A 22683-nucleotide genomic window follows, 5' to 3' on the forward strand; every position below is an offset into this window, starting at 1 on the left:
TTCAACAGGTACAGAGTTTTGCCTTTTATTGCAATCCTTATTGTAAATCATTTTTATGTTCCAATTTACTTTACATTCAGCATATTGTTTCTAAGTGTTTTTTTTTGCTTTTTGCTACGTCCATTTGTACTTTTTAAAATAAATAGCTAATTGTCACATTGAAATTTGTATTCTAGTTTAAAACCCTACTTGAAAACCCAACCTGAGTTTGAAACGATTTTTTTTCAACTATACCCATTATTTTAAAACTTGAAACCTTGCTTAATTTAAAACCTTATCCAAAATCAGGTCGCAGGTTCAGCAGGAAAGCCCAGACTTCTCCTCAGTCACTTCGTCCAGCTCCTCCAGAGGATCACATGAGACATATGTAGTCTCTCCAGCACGTCCTGGGCCATCCTCGGTGGGGCAAATCCAGAGGCATCTTTATCAGATGCCCAAGCCACCTCATTTGGCTTTTCTCACCCTAAGTCTAAGGAAAAGCCTGGACACCTTGCGGCGGATACACATTTCAGCCCGTTGTATCCGGGATTTCATTTTTTTTAATCACCTCGGTGACTTCAACCCCAGAGATAGAAGAGCTCACTTTGGAATTTCCAAACTGTGGTTCCTCACAGGGAGACGTGTAGAACTAGTTTCAAACCCTGCTTTGAAAACTTAACCCTAGTTAAAAACCCTTCCTTTGAAACCGTATTTGGAAGTCTACCTTATAACCCTTACCCAAGTTTGAACCCCCGCCTTGAAAACATAACCTGTTAAAACCCTAGTTTAAACCCTACTCGAAAATCCTACCCTGACATCCATATCCTACTTAAAACCTTACTTTGGAACCCTAACCCATTTTAAACTCTAATTCAAACACCGAAGCCTAATTTAAATTCCAGTTCGAAACCCTAACACTTACCCCACCTTAAAAGCTTAACCCTATTTTTTAAAAACTACCTTAAAGCTTTTAATCATGAGACATAAACTTGGACTTCCGCTATCGGAAAGAACGAAACGCATACTTACTGCGTGAGAGGTCCAGGCCTGACTTAAAAGAGAAGTAGAGATGCAAAACACGGAGCGGATGAGAAGCAGGTGTTTGCAACGGCCCGTTTTGTTTGCACAGTTGCTCGGTCAGGTTCCTTCGCACCTGACTGCGGGCTTGCGCTCCGTTTAACCTCCTCTATTGACCCTCCATTTGCAGGTCGGCGTGAAAGAAAAGCACAGCATCACAAGTGCACGTCACACAAGTGGCAGACTTCCCCAAAGCATTTCAGAAACACACACACAGAAAAAAAGGCAAAACACACGCAATGTTATCTCGGTTAAACTTTTGAGAATGTGTTTTGGCAGTGTGACACGCTTTCATCTTCATCCACAGGCTGGAGATGGCTTGGACCCAGATGTCGTTCATTTCCTTGAATGATGCTGCATGATCTTCGGTAGAAAACATTTAAGGAGCTTCTGTGCTGGTTCAATTCCTTCTGACTTCCTGGAAGCTGCCACAGCAAAAAGGTTTCCAAGTTTCTAGTCTTACACATCACACTTGTTGGAACTAAAAAGCAGATCCTAGTTGAAAGCCCTACTTTGAAACCTTAACCCCACTTTGAAGCTCACTTCTTGGTCAAAACCCTACTTTGAAATCCAAACCCGAGTTCAACACCCTACTTTGCAATCCTAACACAAGTTCTAACTGCTTCTTTGAAATCTAACCCTCGTTTGAAACCCCAACCTTGTTTAAAACATCTTTGACTTTCCTCAAACCTTCCTCAAACCCCTATCTTGAATCATTATCCTACATGGAAACCTTGTCCCAAGTTAAAGCCCTAATATGAAACCAAACTCAAGCTCAAAAAGCTACTTTGAATACCTAAGTTTAAAATACTACTTTAATATTCTAGCCCTGGTTGATTAATCTTACTTTAAAACCCTGAGTTTTGTTTAAAACCTTATTTGTAACCCTACCATTCATTTTAACCCCTTTCTTTGAGGCCTTAACCCTTTTGTCAAATTATACCTCAAAATCTTTACCTTAGTTTAAAACATGTCCTTGAAACCCTGACCCAACTTGAAAAACCCTAATATGAATCCCTAGCTCTACTTCAAAACCCTACTTTAAGCTCTTGTTGAAAATGATACCTTGAAACCCTAACCCCTGTTCAAAGTCCAAATTTGACCCTATAACCCTAGCTTTTTGAACCCTAGACCCTTTTCAATTCAAACCCTTGAAAAAAGTTGTAAATTCTACTTTGACAACCTAACCCTAGTCCTTGAACATAACTTGAAACGCTAAACCTAGTCAAAAACTCTATTTTGAAACCTTAATTCAAATATAAAACACTACATTGCAACCTGTTCAAAACCCTACTCTAAAATCCTAAACCTTGTCCAAACCCCTGCCTTGGAACCCTAACCCTAGTTCAAAACCCTACTTTGAAACCCGAATCATAGTTTGAAACTTAACCTTTTAATACCTTTTCCCCTATTCAATACACTGTTTTGAAACTTAAATCTAATATAAATCCCTAGTTTGAAACACCAACCCCTTTTTAAAACCCTAAAAAAACGCCCCAACCCTAGTTAAAAACCTTACTTTGAAACCCCAAACCCAGGTCAAAATCCTTGTTTGAAACCTCGAGTAGGCCACCTTTGTGCATCATTATTCAACTCATTGAGATGTGTTCATTCTGAGACATTGCAACACATTGGAACACAAAATGTATCTGCAAAGATTTCATTGGCTGTTTTCAAGTCAGGCCTTTCAAGATGGACAATACCAACTTGGATCATCACTGGGGACCAACAAGGGTTAAAGAATATAGAAAACACCTCATGGAAAGTTATTATCCGAGGCTGTCTCAAAGAAAAAAAAAACAAAAAACAAGAGGCCCTATTGGCTGAGCCACTCTCAGGGAGAAATAAAAGAAGAGTGAAATACGACATTTTCACTGAGGTCAAAAGTTTCTTCCTGTAATGGAAACAGCTCCTGGTTTCCACAATGGGACTGGGAGGATATGAACTCATCAAGATGGAGGTGCGGGAACGCAACCGCACACACTCACGCACACACACCTACACACACACACACACACACACACACACACATGCGTGACCACTTGATAGGTTATTTTTGGTTGTTAAGAACTAATTTATGTGCAAGTTTTTGAAATTTATATTCATTTAATTTATTTTTTTTAATGAAAAACTGTCTAAATCCTACATATAGTCCCTTTAAGGTCTTTCAAAAACTCAGCAAAAAGCATTTTGACTCTAAATAATATGAATAAATATTATAACAATATAATCTGAATCCAAGGCATCATTTTGGTGGTGAAAAAAATCAGTCCTGTATTTGGTTGTATTGATTGATGAATGAAAAAAACAATGTATTACTTTATAACTACTTTATAACTATTCATCCACTTTCCTAACCGCTTGTCCTCCCAAGGGTGCTCACAAGGGCTTGCTGGTGCCTATCCCAGCTGTCTTTGGGCAGCATGCGGGTTAACCCCTGATTCGGCTTACAGCCAATCGCAGGGCACATGGAGACGATTTACCTTTCACACTCACAAACACACCTAAAGGCTATTTGGACTTTCCGGTACAACCACCATGCTTTTTTTTTTAGAGAATGTGGGAGGCACTCAGGGCACGGGGAGAAAATGCAAACTCCACAAAGGAAGGCTGGAGCTGGAATCAAACAACCTCTGGGCATGCTAACCAGTCTTCCACCGTTAATAACTACAGTTGATAGCCGTTGATTATTATTTAAAAAAAATGTCATGTTAATATGGAACAACTGCTTTTAGCGCAGTTGAACTGAAGTCTCTGCAACCGTAAAGTGCTCATATCTCAAGTTTTGTTAAAAAAAAAAAAAAAATCGTCTTCGCAACGGCTCGTAAATCGTCACCTCATCGTGCATTGTTCTTAGGTGTGAAACGCAGAAGCCCAATATTTATTCTCCAGGGCAACATCTCAGATGTCTAAACCTGGAATTGCGATTTCAATACATGTGCTGAAGGCATCTGCTCGCTTGGGATTGCAGGCAAACACTTGGTTAAATGGCCAGCATGGTGTTTTATTGTCAGAGCCACAAATGCGGTGGGCAGCGACACGCGGAAAATACGAGGTGTGCCGAGATGAACTCGCGTGCACAGTGAAGCTTTGTTTCCTTGACAAATGTGTTTCCAGTTGCCGAGCAATTAAAGGCACGTTTACTGGCCAGCGGCGCAGCCTTCTCTGGCGCTGACACAAATCTGCAGGTTCGCCCGTCGAGGAGATGGCATGGCACCGTCAAGCACAAACGCAGGCATACGTGCACATGCACCAGAGGAAAACAGATGCAGGTGTGTGAGAGGTACGCATTCTTTGTATTGTGTTAGGCTGCCTTTTTTGGTCTGGGAAAGTAAATTTGTGTCATGAGAAAATTTCATTAACTTCGGTTCAAAGATATTTAAATACTCGAGCATGGAGCAAATTGGTGTTGGCTTGGACTGAGAAGCGAATTGCCAAATCAAGATTTGGCCATTTGACTCAAAAGCATCATAGCATATTGTCACCATTAGCCAGCTAACGAGCATTATGTTAAACTGTTAATTAATCAGTCAAGGAAGGCTGTGTCGGCAGTGTATCAACACCTCATCATTATCTCACCGTGCTAGCTTGAACAGAGTTTGCAAAGTGGATAATGGGCCGCAAAAATCACTTCTTTGTTAGCTTAGCACAAGTTAGCTAGCACAACATGGGCAACACGGATGAATTTCAAAGTTTACTAATAGCAAAAAAACACTCTGGGTGTTACCTTTGTCCATCGTATGGCGAGGTGTCCTGCAGGTTGAAGTAAGTTAAAAATGCTCATCAGGGACAATGCTCACCCACAACACAATCTATTTGAACTGCTGCCATCATGCAGACGCTACAGTGGCCTGAGGGCTACTGAGGGCTAAAAAAAAAAAAATTCAAATTGTACTCACAAAATGAGCTATTTTTTCTGCCTCTGTGGCGCCCTGACTTATAAGTTGAACTGGTTCCATGAACACACTGATTTCTAGAAGCACTTGCATCTCAAGCATTTTCCCCATTGAAAAAGATGGAAATACTGTACCGACAATCCAGCTGCTGACAACCTCCTGCGTGAGCAGTGAATACGCACCAAAGATGTAAGCGCGGCTTTTTTCAAAGGTCGGTTATATGTTGCTGCTTAATGAAGCCAAAAAAGAAACACTCAACTTCTGCAACATCCTAACAAAAATGACTCGACGGCTACTGTGATGGTGTAGCAAGCCGGTCAATGTAACACAGAAGGCCTTTGTTAGTTCAACATGCAGAAAGTATTTGACAGGCAATCACTTTGACACTTTGCAGGTCGCAGTAGAAGAAGAGTGAGAAACCGTAGCTAGCTGTGAAATGAAGAACTGCAGGTAAAGACCGCAACCTCACACCGAGGAAAGTACATAGCTCCTCTTCAATTCACACATCTAAAAAAAATGCTGAGATCTAAACAGCCAATAATCCTTCTTTCACGTTCTACTAAAAAGTTCCAAAGTAGTCTATTTTCATTCTGTCTCTATAATTTGCTTCCAAGTCACTGTAGATTTGTAAACTTACAGAGTGGCTTAGCTAGCGACCTAGCTAGCTAGCTAGGTACCATATGAACTTGGTCTTAAAACGACCTGAGACTCCTTGCCTCTAACGTCATGTCAAAAATGATTTCAAAAAATCCTCATAGCAAATTATGAAAGCCGAAATATGACAACATCTCAGAATCTAGCAGAAGACAAAAGTCAAAGACAAAGACACTTTACCTCGCTTTTTTGGCTTGAGCCTCAATTGACTACAAAAAAAAGAAAACAAATATTCAAACACAAGTGAAACACTGTAATCTCCCAAATATAGGACGTATCTGTGCATGGGACGCACCCTTAATCTTATCAAATTCTGGTATTTTCCATATTACCGAGTATATGACACACCCACAGTTTGGCGACAATATAAAAACTACAGTCTAGCAAAACAGAATAAATGTCTATTTGTAAAATCTCGCTATTTTCCCGTGTTCAAATCCATAAATTATACATTTGTTGCGGGTTAAGTTATGTGTGCTTCAGATTTCCCACATTGTGAGCGGTCAGTGAACACTGCGTCAGTTGAATGCGCTCAAAGCAGTTGTTTTTCCTTTTCCAGGCGACGCAGCCCGAGTTCGATTCGCCATAAATAGCCAAAGTTGCGCAGCAAGTTTATGCCCTTGTGTATACGCCAAAAGACCACATTTAATAAAAGAGTCAAATGGAATACCTTTCCGTGTTCTCTAACCGCTGCACACAGCGCCATACCTTGCCACTCTCAATCAGATCAGCTGGGGACATGATCATCTTTACACAGGCCTCTCCTTTTTAGTGATATTCCTGTGTGCGAACTCAGACGTTGGTTCCATCTGCTCGCTTCTTTATTGGAAATAATGCTGTAATCTAAACGAACACAAGCACAATCAAAACGGCAGGCATTACCTTGTCCAAAACTCATTTGTTTGAAAGATAGAACCTGCAAAATTGAAAGTTGCACCGTTTATACGATTTTTGGTCTAATCCTGTATAGATGGCCAAGTTAAGTACTCAGTGCTGGATTTATGCTTCATGCTGCAGAGAGCCGTGTCTGATGACGGCGCAATGAGTGTGTGAACCGAGATAAGTGCCTCCATGTGTGAAAGAAGTGGTCGACGCATTTACTTCATTTTCCCTGGAAGCTTTCCAGCAACAGAAAACGACACACATGATGAAGGATTATTGTTATTTGGGTAGACTTGAAAGGGGGTTCCTCACTATTTGGCCCACTCGGGGTCAGCGGGTCTAAGGGTTTTTCACATGGTGCATTGCGCAGGATGGAAGAAGACTTGGCAATTGCATCGATTTCTCGGGATGTTCACGCCTGACCGACCCCCTCCCCAACCCGTCTTCAAAATAGTATTCTTACAAGAGTTCTGTGTTATCACCCTAAAAAAGAACGCAAATGAATCAAATGCTGGTATTTTCTCACTAAGTTGTCCTTATCTTATCTGCGGTCAACGTGAAGCACAATAGCAGCCTTGTTGCGCTTGTGTTTGTTGTTTTTCCTCCTGCACACAAAGGAAACGGGCCAATCACTCTTACAAATGTGTGTTTCTTGCCGAGGTGTTTGTGCATCCTTATTTGTGTAAAAGGAATTGTACGTTTTTCACACGCATACTGGGATGTTGTTAGGGGTTCATGAGGTCAATTGGACGCACGATTCCCTTAACTTGCACACAAAATGTCTCGATTGCCTCTCGTCATTTCACCATCAAGAAAAGATTTAACTGGAGCTTTGCCCGTTGAGCAATTCTGTTCCCATTCTGGAACTCAAAACTTAACTCGAGCTACATTTGACCGAGGGAAATAAACAATAAATCTAAGAAATGTTTTTGAGGAAAACAATGCTCAATGCTACATGCTTCATGAACTATGGTAAAAACAAACTTTGCTCACACAACTCTCACGAAAATCGCATTAATCTGGGACCATATAGTACCCGTTTAATGTTTGGAAACACCTTCAAATTCATTATTTTTTTCCTAGCAATGTAAATTCAAACCATACACCAACACATAAGAGATAACTTCCAAAAGTTAAAATGATACACAAACCCCCAAATCTTTGAAGTAGCCACAACTTTGCACATCTGTTGTTTCGTCATTGTTTTATGATGTGGATGATGCTTTATGAACTGTAATGACCTTCAGTTCACAGCTGTGCATTTTCAAGAGTGGATAGCGTGAATTCCTTGACCTCTTAAAGTGAACCTATATTTGAATGGTTTATCAAGAAAAACTGGATCTAAACATACTTTTAGTTTCGCTGGTTTATTGCGGTGGTATAGTTTATAGAGACAACATGTTCACAAGCATACTTTCCAGTAGGGCTGGAGATGAGACTCGGCGTTGTTGGCAACCGATCCTTCCTTCCATTATCTCCCATTCAATGGACATTTTCTTGCATACATTGTGACCAATCTGAGTCAGTTTCAGTATTTCCAAAGTCAATACTGACAAGAGGTCGTTCAATCCGTCAGTAGTAGAAATACTATAGAACGCTAAGCAAAAAGTGGTCAAGAGCCAGATTTATTGCTGAGGGAAACCCGGGAATCCTGAGCTTTGACCAACATAATTTAGACTACGTCAAGCTCAGCGTATATGAACGGAAAGTAAATCAAAGTTGCGGTCGCCAAGAGCTTCAAATGAGACTGAACTTTCCTCGTTTAATGCAAGAAGAGGAAGCATATTTAAGAAAGCCTGGAGGAAACGAGGATTCCTTTAGAGTTTTGACTTGGCAGATTCTATTCCAACACATCCTGGTGAATGAAGTGTATCAGTGCTCAATCATGGAATTTAAATTTGTGCCAATTACAGGCACGTCAACAGAGAAAACGTCCCGCACAAATCTTTCTTCAGGCTGACTTGAGCTAACTTTAATACTTTAGCCACACTCACTAAGTATTTAAAGCTTGCATCAAAAGCTGTGGTTCTGGTCCACTCACATGCAGCTCTGTTCAATGATCACCAATGTCATAAACTAAATCACTTTGCCAGTCCAAAAAGGGCAAGAAAGTCATTTTCACCGTGTTATTTCATAGCTTTTAAAACACCGTGAAGTGAAGGCGACATTTATGACTTTTCCAGAATTCACAAGAGAAAACTGCTGACTATGTTGATTTTCCACAAATCATTTCAGACTCCTCATCCAGTAAGTGTAAAATGAACCTTCAAAATGAGAAACAGTCTCTGTTAGAGACTGCACATATATGATGTGCAAATTGAAATGGTCTAATCGGGGCTCACAGTTTAAGATCTGTCTTTTAGGCCCTAATTTCCTGTGCAGTGTGCAGCTGGACAAAAAGGGCTCATCTGGGCTGCATTGTCAAAGCGCCACAGGGGCAAAAAACGGCCGGCCTGCTCATACGAAGATGGACAAAGACGTGGATCATCCATAGTGTTGTGTTTCTCTTTTAAATGATTCGCTGTTTTATGCACACAAAATTTCCTCAGGAGAATAATCACAAAAGTGAAAATTCATGCCAGGTCAACTGTGACAATAACAGGTGGTCATGCGTTGAGAGGGACAAAATTATGACACTGTGATAGGCGACGCTAAATAAGCGTAATAAGAGAACGAACACTACACCAAAATTTTCACAGACTCCAGCCAAGCTCTTTGTTTGGGGCAAGACTGAAGAATGCCATCTGTCTCCGCTTGTCATTCAATTGTATTGCATTTTTCTTGGACGGTTCAAGGTCGTTAGGTTAAAATTTCATTGCCTTGTACTTGTTTAGTTATAATGATATTAAAGGCTGGCTATATCTATCTATCTATCTATCTATCTATCTATCTATCTATCTGTCTGTCTGTCTGTCTGTCTGTCTGTCTGTCTGTCTAAAATATCGGTAGCGACAAGGTTATGTCACTTAAATGCGTCTTGCAACAAGTTCAGAACCGAAACATACCAGTTGCAGTTCTTGGGACCGGTCTTAAGACCACCTTTTAAGGGGCTTGGAATCAAAGGTATTTTTACTCAGTTTCAGACAGGGTAAACTCTGGATTTTTTTATTTTTTTTTTAATCAAGGTCAGTCAAGACCACTACTACCATTACTGATGTTAGTTACAAGTTTGTGGAACTGAAACAAAAAAAAATGTACTTGCATTTGAAACAACATAGCAAAATTTGTTTTTCTTGCAAATGTAATGGGAAAAAAGCATGATCATTTTGTGTTTATTGTGATTTCTCTGATATAGGCAGTATTGGTTTTATCTCTGTCAAAACCTTTAGAGGTCTTTGTTATTTCTTAGTATCTATTCTCTCTGGTCTCAATAATGCCTTCATCTCGACTGCTTCGGTCTTGACTATAATACTACATACTTCTTGCGTCTGGCGTCATCACTTATACGCAACTTAAAATAAGTCAATTATCAGGTTCGTCGATTATCAGGAGCAGTGCAAAGACAGCTGAGATAGGCACCAGCAACCCAGCTATTCTTGAAAATGGATGGATGGATGAAAAACTTGAAAAGTCATCTCAAGGCATTATTGTTCTTCATTGCAACCAGAGGCAGTCATATATACAATAATCTGGAATTCTTTACAACATCTTTTTGCCGTTGTGAACCTTGGTGTTCATTTTTTTTATGGTGGCAGTCTCCCCCCCGCCTCCAAAAAATGTATTGAAAATACAGTACTTAGGACAACTTGCTACTACACACCCACCTGGTTGAAACATATTTTAATGAATCACATATGCTGCCACATTTTAGATTGGCACTTGGCCACTTGCTCACTCTTTGGTCTATTAAAGAAAGTTTCTATAAATCAGGCCAAATGTTTCTCTGCACCACATAAATCTTGACGAGCTGCTTTTTCTGCTATGGCAACTGCCAAGGTTGGTCACATACAGTATGTGGTGAGCCACTGGCTATGAAAGAAAACCAGAAAACCCAGCGAAGGCCGCACTAAATGTGCCAGCGGCCATTGCCATGATAAACTACAGCAGCACTGAGACCACAATTCAAAAAGACTGCTAGACTACGAGAAGCAAAACTTGGGAGGCAGAAGTGACATCATTGTATTTCATGCGAAATCTGTGGTTTTGCTTACAAAATGTTAATTGTTCACCATTAAGCAAAGTAGCATTCGAGCGATAAGTATCAAACATTAACATTCATTATTGCCTATCCCAGTTGCTAATGGTAGCCAGTCGATGGTAGGGCACACAGTATTGACCAGGGGTGGGCAGCCTTAAATGCTAAACTACTTCTGTCTCTCACAGAAAAAAAGATATAATCTCTATCTTCAGGCAAAGTATTTGAGGAAGATCACATGAAAAAGGCAGAAAATGTCAAAAGATGAACTCTGTGACCTCATCTTTGGCCAGCATGATTTGGATACTGCCCACCAGATATGCAAATTCTGGAGAAGTTACATATGAATGCTGACAGTTAAGGAATGATGTAAAAATCCTGGGAATCCCATTGAAAAAAATATGTGAAAAAAAAATCTGAATAAATATAATTGCAAAAAATATATCAAGTGCGTAAGATAAATGATTGAGGTCAGGATTTGTTTCCATGATTTCCTACTTGAAATGTAATGGCATGATAAAGAATGTCATAGAATGCTGAGGCATATTGAGTTTGTTGTTTGTGTTTGTGTTGTGACATCACTCATGGCTCCTGACCTTTTGGTAGGCATTTTTGAGGATGATGTTTTAACCCTTTTGAGGTATCATGACCAGTTTTGGCTCATTTTCTTGCCAAAGGATGACACCCTCCTGGTTGTGCGATAACTAAGTGGTCATGCCATGTTGAAATTTGACATGTCACTATCTGGGTCAAATTTCAGCTCCCTAGTGTATTCCTTCAATGAATAATCATTTGATGTAAAGATCAAAGGATCCGAAAAAATACCGCACAAGCTTAAGATAAAAAAAGTACTGTAATAGACTTAGAGATGATTTTTAAAGACGTTGTTTGATATGAAATTATATTGAAAGTATGTTGAGCTATATTGAAAGGTATTAGTGAAACCCATTAGGACTAAGTGCCTTTTTCATGGAAATCTTTATAATGCACAGACCAAGGCGGAATTCAAACCACCAACAATTGAGCTTGCGTGACTGACCAATTTGTGCATGGCAATGCCTCATAAAGTGCTCCAGGAATAAAGTTGAGAGTTAAAAAAAAAAAAAAAAAACATGAAAAATGTGAGGATGCTGAAAACATTTACACAATAAAGTTCCTCTTAAGAAGTTGACGATAGTGACAGTAAGTGAGTTCGAACTACTGAGGGCAAATCCTTCGGCGTCATTACTTTGTGGGGAATGCAATTATGGAAATGGGATGTTGTTGCGTCACTAATTTCATACGCAGCCGTGCTTTGGCTGCAAATACTCGGCCGCTCATTTACCACACAAACCCTTAAGTCATTAAATCCCTACATCTGACTCCTCTCACAATTTAACCACAAGTCAGAAGCTCATCATTAGCCGCAGCCAAAGCAGGACACGAGTTAGACTTGCGGTTGAAACGCTCTTCACACAATCATTCATTCCCTATAAAAGTTTACTGTCAGAATAAATAGCATTCAAAGCTTAATTCCGCATTCTTAGATTAAATGTCGACTCCATCTGGTGTGGATAAAACAAGGCAACTCAACCTTTCACCGGACTACGGCTTTTCTTTCATCAAAATTCCTCCCACTTCTCTGGACTTCCTGATCTGGAGTCTTCAAAGTGGCGCGGTGCGCACCTGTGCCAATAAACATAAAAGCTCACTCGTATGGATAAAAACAGAAATCCTGTTTCTGTTTTTGAAAACTAAAGCATTATGCGTTTTCTTCTAATGTGAACACATGTGACAGGATGAAGATATTGATGCCGATGCCTACAATTTGTGTGCTGATTCGCATTTTGTTAAGCGCTGATTGAAAACAGAACTTGCATTCCGTACACACAAATGTTCACTGTCTACAATGAGCACTGGACTGACTGAGCAAACGCTGTTTCAAAACTAATAGGCATGTAAAAAAAAAAAAAAAATGCTTGGTTCAGATCAACTGCGTGGACGGCGTAACAAGTGAAGCATTTGAACTGCAGGCAAGGCTGCGAGACAGCCAGTTTCAGAAGTTAAAAACAGGAAATGGCCTTATAGTTTAAAAGCAGATATTTCAAAATAAGATAACGGAGGTAAGTAAACAATATCAACTGGAGCACTTGAAGAATTCTTAACACAGAATAAATCTCATCTTAGTGCCCCTGTTTGTGAACACGGATGGATTCAGACGTTGGTTCGGTCCGCTTGCTTCTTTTAATAAAAACAACGTAGTACAACCTTGGTTAACAAAAGCTGATGTAAGCAACTCTGGCTGCTAACGCCCAACTGATTCCGTCCTAATTCATCCTCCCACTTGCCTCATTACCATAATTATCGGAAGAATATGTTAGATGGATGGATGGATGGATGGATGGATGGATGGATGGATGGATGGATGGATGGATGGATGGATGGATGGATGGATGGATGGATGGATGGATAGATAGATAGATAGATAGATAGATAGATAGATAGATAGATAGATAGATAGATAGATAGATAGATAGATAGATACCTGGTCAAAATGGCTCTATGAATGTTAAAAGGTACTTATGTAGAATTTTTTTTTTTTTTTTTTGAAGGGACCTGTACCTGAAAAGTCAAGTTTTTGGAGCTTTTCACCATGTTTCCATTTTGATTTCTCACCCCCCCAAAGTGTTATTTGTCTTCATTGATGTATTTGTAAGCATTCCTTGCTTGTTATGCCCTCTCCCAGATGAAAACTGCTTGAAGTGCGCTGATGATGACAAGAGCAAGACAGGACAACTATCCTACACCTCCCCCCACTACCTGTGCAAGAGAAAATACACGCCGACCTCGTCCACGTCTGTAAGTTTTGTTTTGGTTCTGGAGCTGAGGAGGGGAGATTTAGCACCCTAGTCGGCCATGTACACAGCAACGTTTCATTTATTAGCTACATTTTACTGTAGAAATGCTGAAGTGCGCAAAATGTGGGAGAGAAATATTGTTATGAATACCGGGTTTTCACAGGGACTGGTTTGATAAGAGGAACACATGTTAGTGAGAGCGCTGTATTGATGCCGTTTTGCATTTTAATGTCAGTAAAAGGCCTGTTTTTGGCCTAGTTCTTCGTGTTGTTGAAAGTTCTTCCCTTCTCTTTTCATCCATTTTCTTTTATTTGTGCTTTGCTTTCTGGATCATGCAGCACAGGGAGGCTCCGTTTTCACAACACTGATAATGGAATGCCATTCATAAATACTTTCTCCCTTTCGGCTAGTGAACTTTTTGGGGGAACAATAAAATCATGCTAACTCGCAACATTCAAGTTTTGGAGCAGCCGTTATGAAATCAGGGTCTGTGAAGCACTTCAAGGGGTGTGTGAATTTAGACCAAGGCATCTGCAGGTATAAACATTTGTAACATTGCTTTTTAATGCTGTGACAGGAACGGTACTGTTTCCTTTTCAAATTAAGAGCAAATTACTTTGAACATAAAGGAGCTTATTAATAAATTGTGGTATTTGACTCCTTTGCGGAATGGTGTACATCATTAAGTTCTATATGGATGCGCATGGTCATAAATGACACAGTTTTCCGTGCCAGAAATAAAACATTTTGATGTTACACGATCGAAAACACCCAGAAATACCGCTACAAATATAGTTCCAAAGTTTAATGACTCAGACACAGCTGTCTATTTTAAAATTATCTTTGCTTGTTGTTTTTTTAATCCAAAATTTCAAGTGTGTTGGTTAAGGGATACTTAACCACAGGCCATGTATAATTGACAGCTGCAATGCTATATTGGATAAAGGAATGCTAACACAGAGGAGCATTTCACAGACACGTTTATTTAATCAGTATTTGGCTAAGACAATGATAAATATTTTGAATTTGGATTTGAGGGCACGGATTAACCACTACTGTATATTACTCTGTTTGCTTACACAGGGATAAACTTAAAAAGTCAAACAAATGTGATATTGCCACGTTAAAAGACTTTGCTACCAACCTTTGACTGAGACTAAGCCTCTCGGGTTTAGTTCAAACGGGTCACAGGGCATCCCCCAGGCATTATTGGTATTACTGTAAGAGGGATTACTATTTGTTTGCGTGTCTATCCATGCATAAAATACACTTTGGAGGAGGTAATCACACAGGCTCGCTGGCTGATATTAGCATAAGTGCGCGCTCATTGTGGAATCTGTGAGCTAACCTTCACAAATAGAACATAATGACCATAAATTAGACAAAGCACAAAGCAGCTTCTGTTGCTACAATGAAACATGCTCGCGTCTGTTCCCAGCACACATCTGAAAAATCATGAACAGATGTCTGAAGGTTAGCGTAGCAACAAGCGGCTCGGGCTGACCACAGAATATCGCTCGCTTCGCATTTCCCTCCGTTCCTCCTCCGCAGCTCACGTGCCGATCCGGGCACGCCGCAAACACATGCGATCGCTTGCGAAGCAAAACACAATCTTATTCAGAAACGACCTCACACATGCTCACCACTCTCATTATTTGTGTTTCGCTAAGCCGTGAGCACCACAAGCACATAACTTTCTCTTTGTGTGATTGTCAAGTCTCTCATGTGGTGGATTACTTCACTTTTATGACCAAAAAAAAACTTCAAATGTATTTTTTTGTAATTAATTCCAGTCAACAAGCCAATAGTTTGGGCCACAGGTGTCAAACTCAAGGCCCGGGGGCCAGATCCGACTCGCCAGATCATTTTATGAGGCCCACAATGCTGATTGGACTTCAAGTTTCTGGTTAAAATATCAAATATGCAAGTTGTCTTCATCCTTTAAAAATTTTGTTGGAAAAAAACACAAGTGTGTTTTGTTCCCGATATCTCTTTTGAACAGTTTTTACTGGCCTCTGATTTCAAAAATACAGAGGACCCCTGGTTTACAACATCCCCGCTTTACCTTTTTTTCCCTTTACGGCGTGGACTTGGACCTTTTTTTTTTTTTGGTCCCCTCTTTACGGCATTTTTCCCCACTTTATGACCTCAACAACTGTCAAGACCTAGGGAATGGCTGTGTTTATGTTGTTTTGCCTCCATCTTCAGGCGTTTTTAGATAACTGTTCTTATTTTCTGGTCCCTTCAAACTGCCTGCGTTGCACAATCTACATCAGTAAGATGCTGGTCTGCTATTGGTCGGCTTCACGGTGTCACTAAGAGGCCGACACGCTAAAGACTTGATTATGTGTGAGTGCTTACAATATCGTATATATTGTGCATTTTAGTGCTCACTTCAAACTTAGATTGGTAAGCCATGGGTCCCAAGCTTGCTTGTGATGTTAAGTAAGATGATTAGTATGGAAATGAAGCTGGAGATCATCAAGAAGCACGAAGAAGGCTAGGCTAGGCTAGGCTAGGCTAGGCTAAGCTACCCTCGCTAAGGAATATGGCCATAGCTCAAGTCAAGTTTTGGTAATTAAATCTTTTATTTATTTTTTCTGACAGAAACTAAAACTACAATTCGGCCCGTGATAAAAATAACTTTGACACGACGGGTGTAGGCCATGTGTATATCAGTCCCTCACACAGTTGTCATAGCAATACATACGATAAAACTCTTTTGAAGAATTCAACTCCTGTCAATGGGTCCCTACTGTAGCCATCAAATAAATTTCATTTGCAAGCATTTATGAATGAACTCATGGCGGCGTTTTGAACCTCTACGTGTTTTGATCATCTCTAATCATTTTTAGTCTCTTAGTGTTCAGTGTGCTTCTCGTTCGATGAGATTAGATCCGAATCAGATCAAAATTGACACCAAGGAATTAAACTGGTATATTCTATTCTTAGAAAGAAAAAAAAAAAAAACAGCAATTGAGAACAAAAGACCCCTCAAGACAAAGACCGTACCAGTGTTAACTCGATACATGTGCCTACACATAAAAGCTCAAGGACCCATCATCACTGCAATCATTCTCTTAATTCATTTGACAAAACTGACACGTGTCAACTGAAGTTGCGAGGGCCAAACTTGACGACAAATTTGACGACATTGCCTCCACACTAGGACAGAGCAAAAAAAAGGGGTAATGGCGAGTGCATTAACTTGCCACTATTGACGTGTCTTAACAACAGAATAGCATTTAGCATTAGCTCAAGTAATGACACAACCACCGGCCACCGTTTTGACCAATCATTAAATTTGTTATAAATAGTTCCTGGTGAGATTTTATTGCAAGTGTGTCCCCTCCTCCTCTTTTGTTTTTAGATCTGGTCACTCTGTACGTATCACTTCATAATTAGCGCCTGAGGTTTCATGATCGAAAAAGCAGAACGTGTCAAGGGTGTGCCGAGGGCAAGACTTTGCCAGGCAGTTAAATTTAGAGAAAACTACAAGTGGCCCGCTGTGAAACAACACGCTCAGGAATTTATTGTTGCGCTCATAAAAACAATGAAAAGCAAAACGGGTAAAACCATGCATGGTCCTGAGAAGGACAGCAGATGATCCAGTCGAAGGGTCTGAAGTCAGACAGACATAAAATGTGTTTTTGCTCTTCATTTGGGACTAACCTACCGAGCGACTGGATAAAAATTCCTATATTGATCATTTAAAACCTAAATATATGCGAAACTCTGATCTCTAAGGTTGTCACGATCTGACATTGCTATTGGATATCCGTCTGATATCAGTCTTTTTCTAAAATACTACCATTTTTCCCACCATATGTTAAATGTTAAAAAATATATATTCTGAAAGTATCAAAGTCAACTTGAATTATTTTTCGCTTCAGAAGTATAATTTGCATTTATTGACTTTTTTTTTAATTCAACTTCCTTACATTCACAGTTTGAGTTAAAGAAATCACATCGATATCATATCATATCTGACCGTACTTGAGGTAACAATGGAGGTATCGTATCAGAAATGCCATAAAAAGCAACCCCTGGAACCTTCCGTCACACCGCCAAGCCAGTTGGTTATCAGCTGGTGGCCGACGCTTAGCAGGACCACCTCAAATATGGCGCCTCAGAAAGAGCAGGGTTTCAGAGGGCTACAGAAAGCGTGTGTTCTCAGTTCCCTACTTGGAGAAAGGCTTACATGAATAAAAGAAATCAAAGGACTTGTCTGTGTTCAAATTACTCTGTGGTTGCTGCAGTCTTAGTGAACCCCCAGAAGCCTTTAGCTTGTTCTCCGATTCTGTATTTGTTCTTGAGACTCAGGACCAAACCTCATGGAGTCCCGCCACTGACGACCTCATAGCTAAGATTTGGTTTGGTTACACTGGCAGGAGATGAGTTGTGGTGCATGTGTGTGTGTGTTGGGGGGGTAGAAAGTGAAAGACTGAGTCAGGCAATTAAGACCATCAACCACCATCACAGCTGTTTTCGTGGAAACGCAAATGAATCACTCCGGGATTCGGTTTAACCATAATTGCCATATATGAGGCAGTGGAAGCGCTCCATTTCTTCTAGACGATCAGCAGACGCAAATAATAAGTAACAATAACCATAATAATAATAATGAAACACTATTATGCAATGTAATATAAAATAATTGCATCTTAATCATATATAATCAGACTAAAATATATCGCTAATACCAAAATAATAGCACTGCAATCATCTTACACTGCACTACAATAATTGTTTTCTTATTAAAATGGGTGTCAAGTGTCTAGGGTTCATATATGTAGGAAGGCATAAACAAAGAGTAAAATGGAAATGGATTCATCTTCAAATTGTTCCTAAAGCGCTCCCAAATGGAACAAGGACAGCCAAGTGTTAGCGAATGAGCATGTAAACACATCTGACTTGGATTTCCATCAGACATCCGGATGAACTTTGGCTAGCTGCTGACACTTTCCCATCACGACATTTCCAGTATTACATTTGCAAACTTCCCACTTGGGCTTTCTAAAGGACACAAAGGGGCGGAGATACGGAGAATACAATCAATAATATGCAGTTCTTTACTAAACAAACTTGTTGTTTGTTTGTTAGTTTGTTCGGCTAATGTTTAGCATGCAGGGTCTACATTCAGCTCCAGCGTGTTAAGGTCTCTCATCGAACCGCATACTTCAATGGCAGCGATCCGTCTGCTTTGGGCCCTAGTCGGATCAACCAAGGACCCGAGTCACTTTATTCAACCTCAGCAAATAAAAAGAATCCTTTGAACATACGTTTATTTTCGGGTGGGGGTTTAAATTAGCTGTTAAATGCAACTTTGTCCTTTCCGTCACTGAAAAATTCTCAAATGACACACATTGCAAGCCTTTGCCTTTCACATTTAAATTTTTCAATCAATGAATCAATTTAAAGTGCACTGTACAACATAATACAATTACAAAATCTAATACAGGAAATAAACACTGGGTAGGAGAAAGCCCTGTTACCAGTTGAATTTTTATTCGCTGAAGGAAAGACGAGAAGATGTAAGTTTGCAAAAAGGAAGTCGTGTGGAGGAATATATGGAGTAGTGCAGACAGACATCTTGGTGCCAGAATTTTTAATGCCTTAAAAGTTAGAAGAAGAACCTTAAAATCCGTTCTGAGCCAAATAGGCAGCCGGAAAAGGGATGCTAAAATGGGGGTTATGTAGCAATATCTATTTGTTTTGATCAGAATTGGTCACAGCTTAGTTCTGAACAAGCTGAAGGTTTCTTGTGGTACTCCATACACCACTGTTACAGGATGCTCCATTCACATGCTTCATGTTTGCCAACGTTCGCCCAGTGTTTTCTTTCATCATTATCTGTGTAATTTTGACTTTTTTGTTGCTTTGAACCCCACAATTAAAATAATAATGATAACTTTTGGCGTGATTTCCGGGCCAGATTTCCGATTTCAGGACATACACAGGATGAGGTATTAAGTCACAGATTTAAAGAAATTGGCGAACCATGACTGAAAGGACTGACTATGATATAAAGACAAATGTGAGCAAACCCTTAAGTGTTGCATGAATTTCGAATGCGGTGCGCTTTCGTAAAGGCATTTGCTATTATGGGCTCTCAAAATGTTGTCAAGGCACACTATGACCACGTCGCATTTTATGGAGAACATATCGGCAGATCCAGATGCTAAAACCATCTCTAAGTTAAAAAATAAAAAAGGTTGTCAAAAAACAGGTAAACAATGTAATTGTATTCCCAACCTGCATGGAGTCAAGTCGGTAAGAACGACCGAGGATTTGTCATTTGATGATTTTACGTCCAAGTATGAGCCACAAACTGGACGAGCGTCTGGGAACTTGGAAGCATTTCCGAGCGGTTCGAAGTGGAAAAGCCATTGTCTTAATTGGCTACCGATGATAGCGAGTGGTTTGCTTTAATCCGAGCCGGTCAAGGTCCAGCTGTCCCACTTCCCTCAATCATGCCAGCTGGCCGCTTCTGGGCCCTGGAAGCCGCAAGACGCAGAGGGACGACAGCCACTGAGCAACAAGGAACAGAAGATCCACTTGTATAATTGAACGAATTAGTAGCGGAAGATGTATAGAATATCCGCAGGATCGGTGACTGTGGCCAAAAATACAGAAATGATGAATTCGGTCCAATTATATTCAGTGTGGAATGAAAACAAATGAGGACAGTGGAGTGCGATTACTGTGAAAACCATAAGTTCGGGAAAGTGTATCTGCCTTGATAATAAGTTTTTGCAGGCTGTATCAGCATCTCTGGACCCTTCCGCGGATTATATCAATTACAGCAAATTGGCCCAGCTGGCGCCTCCAAATTCCCTCAAATCTCAGCATTTATTCAATGCACAGTATGTGGGAAAATGGAGTTTATTTTTGCATGCGCACTGGACGTGTCCATACTCTCTAACCTAGGGCAGCCATGTTTTCAAAATTAAAAACCCTGACACTGCAATTAAGCTGTAACTCAAGTATGAACAAATTGTCACCGGGTTCTCTTTCTAACAAACTTAATCATTAGTCATAATGGTGACCGTAGTTATGTTATTTAATCTTGGATGAATCAACAGCCCTAAATAAGTGAAATCACCATTATCCAAACTGTACTGTCCCGGTTTTGTGCCACTTGAATAGAAGTTGCATTGACATGAGGCTGTTCTGATTTTGCTTCATCAAATATATTTAAACTTGCTTTCACGTACCTTTATAACGCACGGTTTAAGACGTAGCCATTGCTGTTTAATGCATTCAGTGAATATTTCCATAGACGTTTGAGATGTCCTGCTTGAGATGGTCATTGAACGCACCTCGTAACTAAGTACAGAAACACTCAGGTTGTGTACACGACATCATTTTCCTCATTCTTAGACACAAGAGCAGGAAGTACAGCGTTCCCTTGTTTTATGCGGTTAATGGGGATTGAAAACCCCCTGCGAAAAGTGAAATCCACAAAGTAGGACCCCCACCCTCCCTCTACCCCTCAGAAAATTTCACGTATGTGGAAACCAGAATTACTGCTGTACACATATTTATCCAATTCTTAACTTATTAATCCTTATTAGTAACTGTACTGTTATCCATTCCGGTTTCCATACCGAGCTATATACAGTATTTATATATACTGTATATATATATACTGTATATATATATATATATATATATATATATATATATATATATATATATATATATATATATATATATAAGAATCCTAATAATATGTTCTAACTCGAACTGGCGCTCAAAATGGCTGGACTAAGGTCCTGCATACAAGACTTGTTTTGGAAACAGTAACATGGATACCCCAAGCTCTGCATTCAGTCCAATTGATTGACATTGCAAAGCCGTGCAAATAAAGCCCCACCAACAAATGTTCACATCTGCTGACCAGATAGGCTTCCAAGTCCACACTCAGCGCTATCAGCGAGAGAGGCAGGGTGACACCTTAAATATCCCCCCGCAATTATAAAGTGAAAGCGCGAACAGTCAAAAGGCTAATCCTGTCAGTCGAGGCTGCAGGCGTTCATACTGCCGATCGCGCCACGCATGTTTGAAGGAAACACGGCAGCGTACTCCGCCACAAACAATCCCATTGTGCAAAGCTCTTGTGGAATTAATTGGACGCAGCCACAAGAGCCCCTAACCAAATCCACAATTCAAAGAGCGCGCAGATGCAAAGGTTTGCGGCCACTGTCGTGACATGAGCGTGTGGCTATTTATTTTCACTTTTAGGAGATTCCAAAGGAGACGGCCAGAAGGTGCTCACGTGCCACGCATTGCGCTTACATGTGCTGGCAATTGAAGTCATTTTGTCAGTCATCCTATCAGTCAGTAAATCATTTCATTTTTACAGCATTTAGTATACATTTTAGTGGGACTTCAAATTCTTCACTGATGACCATCCAGCCATCCTTCTTCCATGTGGGTCGCGAGTGTGCTTGATCTCAGCAAACATCAGTAACTTCAGAACGATTCTTGGATCAGAGGTTTAGCTAGGCAAGATATGGCATTATTTTGTACACTGGAATGCAATGTCATGTATAATTCAAATTCCTTCCTTATCACTGTTCAGGAACAATGTTGTTCTATGCTACAGTGTTGTTGGTGGATTCAGGAGCTGTTGGAATTTCATGAACACGGGAGCCAGAATCGACAGTTTTTCTCAGCGGAAACTCGTCAACGCAGCGGGATGGAAATACAAACATGCGGATGCCCCAGGGGGAGGTTGACGGAGTGGTGGAACGTATTTTTATGAGTTTGGGAGCACTGGTAACCGAACCTTCAGATCGTGAGCAGCGTTCCTGTCTGCATCCTCACTGATAAGCCCGACACCTCTCCAGAACACGTCACTCTGTTCTGACCTCCAAATTCACTGTAGGCTAGTAACAAAACGCTACTTATCTGCACATTTCCCCTAAGCATACCTAAAACAATAAAAATGCACTTGCACTTGTTAGAGTTGAATGCATCACGTGTATATCTATTAAATGACATCATGTTTGCACGAACAATCATGCTCAATTGGTCTTTGTCAGTTCGCCATCTTGGCGACTTACGTGCTCTCCGAAAATCTGCTAAGAGATTATTGATTATTGCGGCAAACACATTTCAGCTGCATTTTTAGCTACTTGATTTTTGGTTTGTTTCTGTCAGGACCTTGAAGGTTTTGTGCTAGAATTATTGCAATATCAAGCTGTTTCTGAGCGAA

The 22683-nt window shown here is 40.2% G+C and overlaps 1 long non-coding RNA gene across 1 annotated transcript; it reads left to right on the plus strand.

Moving 5' to 3' along the window:
* The first annotated feature begins 1363 nt into the window (after positions 1-1363).
* Positions 1364-22454, plus strand: LOC148427172 (uncharacterized). Its single transcript, XR_015864931.1, has 5 exons — positions 1364-1497; positions 4174-4339; positions 5347-5402; positions 13349-13461; positions 22072-22454. It is a non-coding gene; the product is annotated as an uncharacterized LOC148427172 (long non-coding RNA).
* Positions 22455-22683: the final 229 nt, after the last annotated feature.

Source organism: Hippichthys cyanospilos, chromosome 2, assembly GCF_059441005.1.
Source record: "Hippichthys cyanospilos isolate Australia breed blue-spotted pipefish chromosome 2, RoL_Hcya_1.0, whole genome shotgun sequence".
Classification (NCBI taxonomy): domain Eukaryota; kingdom Metazoa; phylum Chordata; class Actinopteri; order Syngnathiformes; family Syngnathidae; genus Hippichthys; species Hippichthys cyanospilos.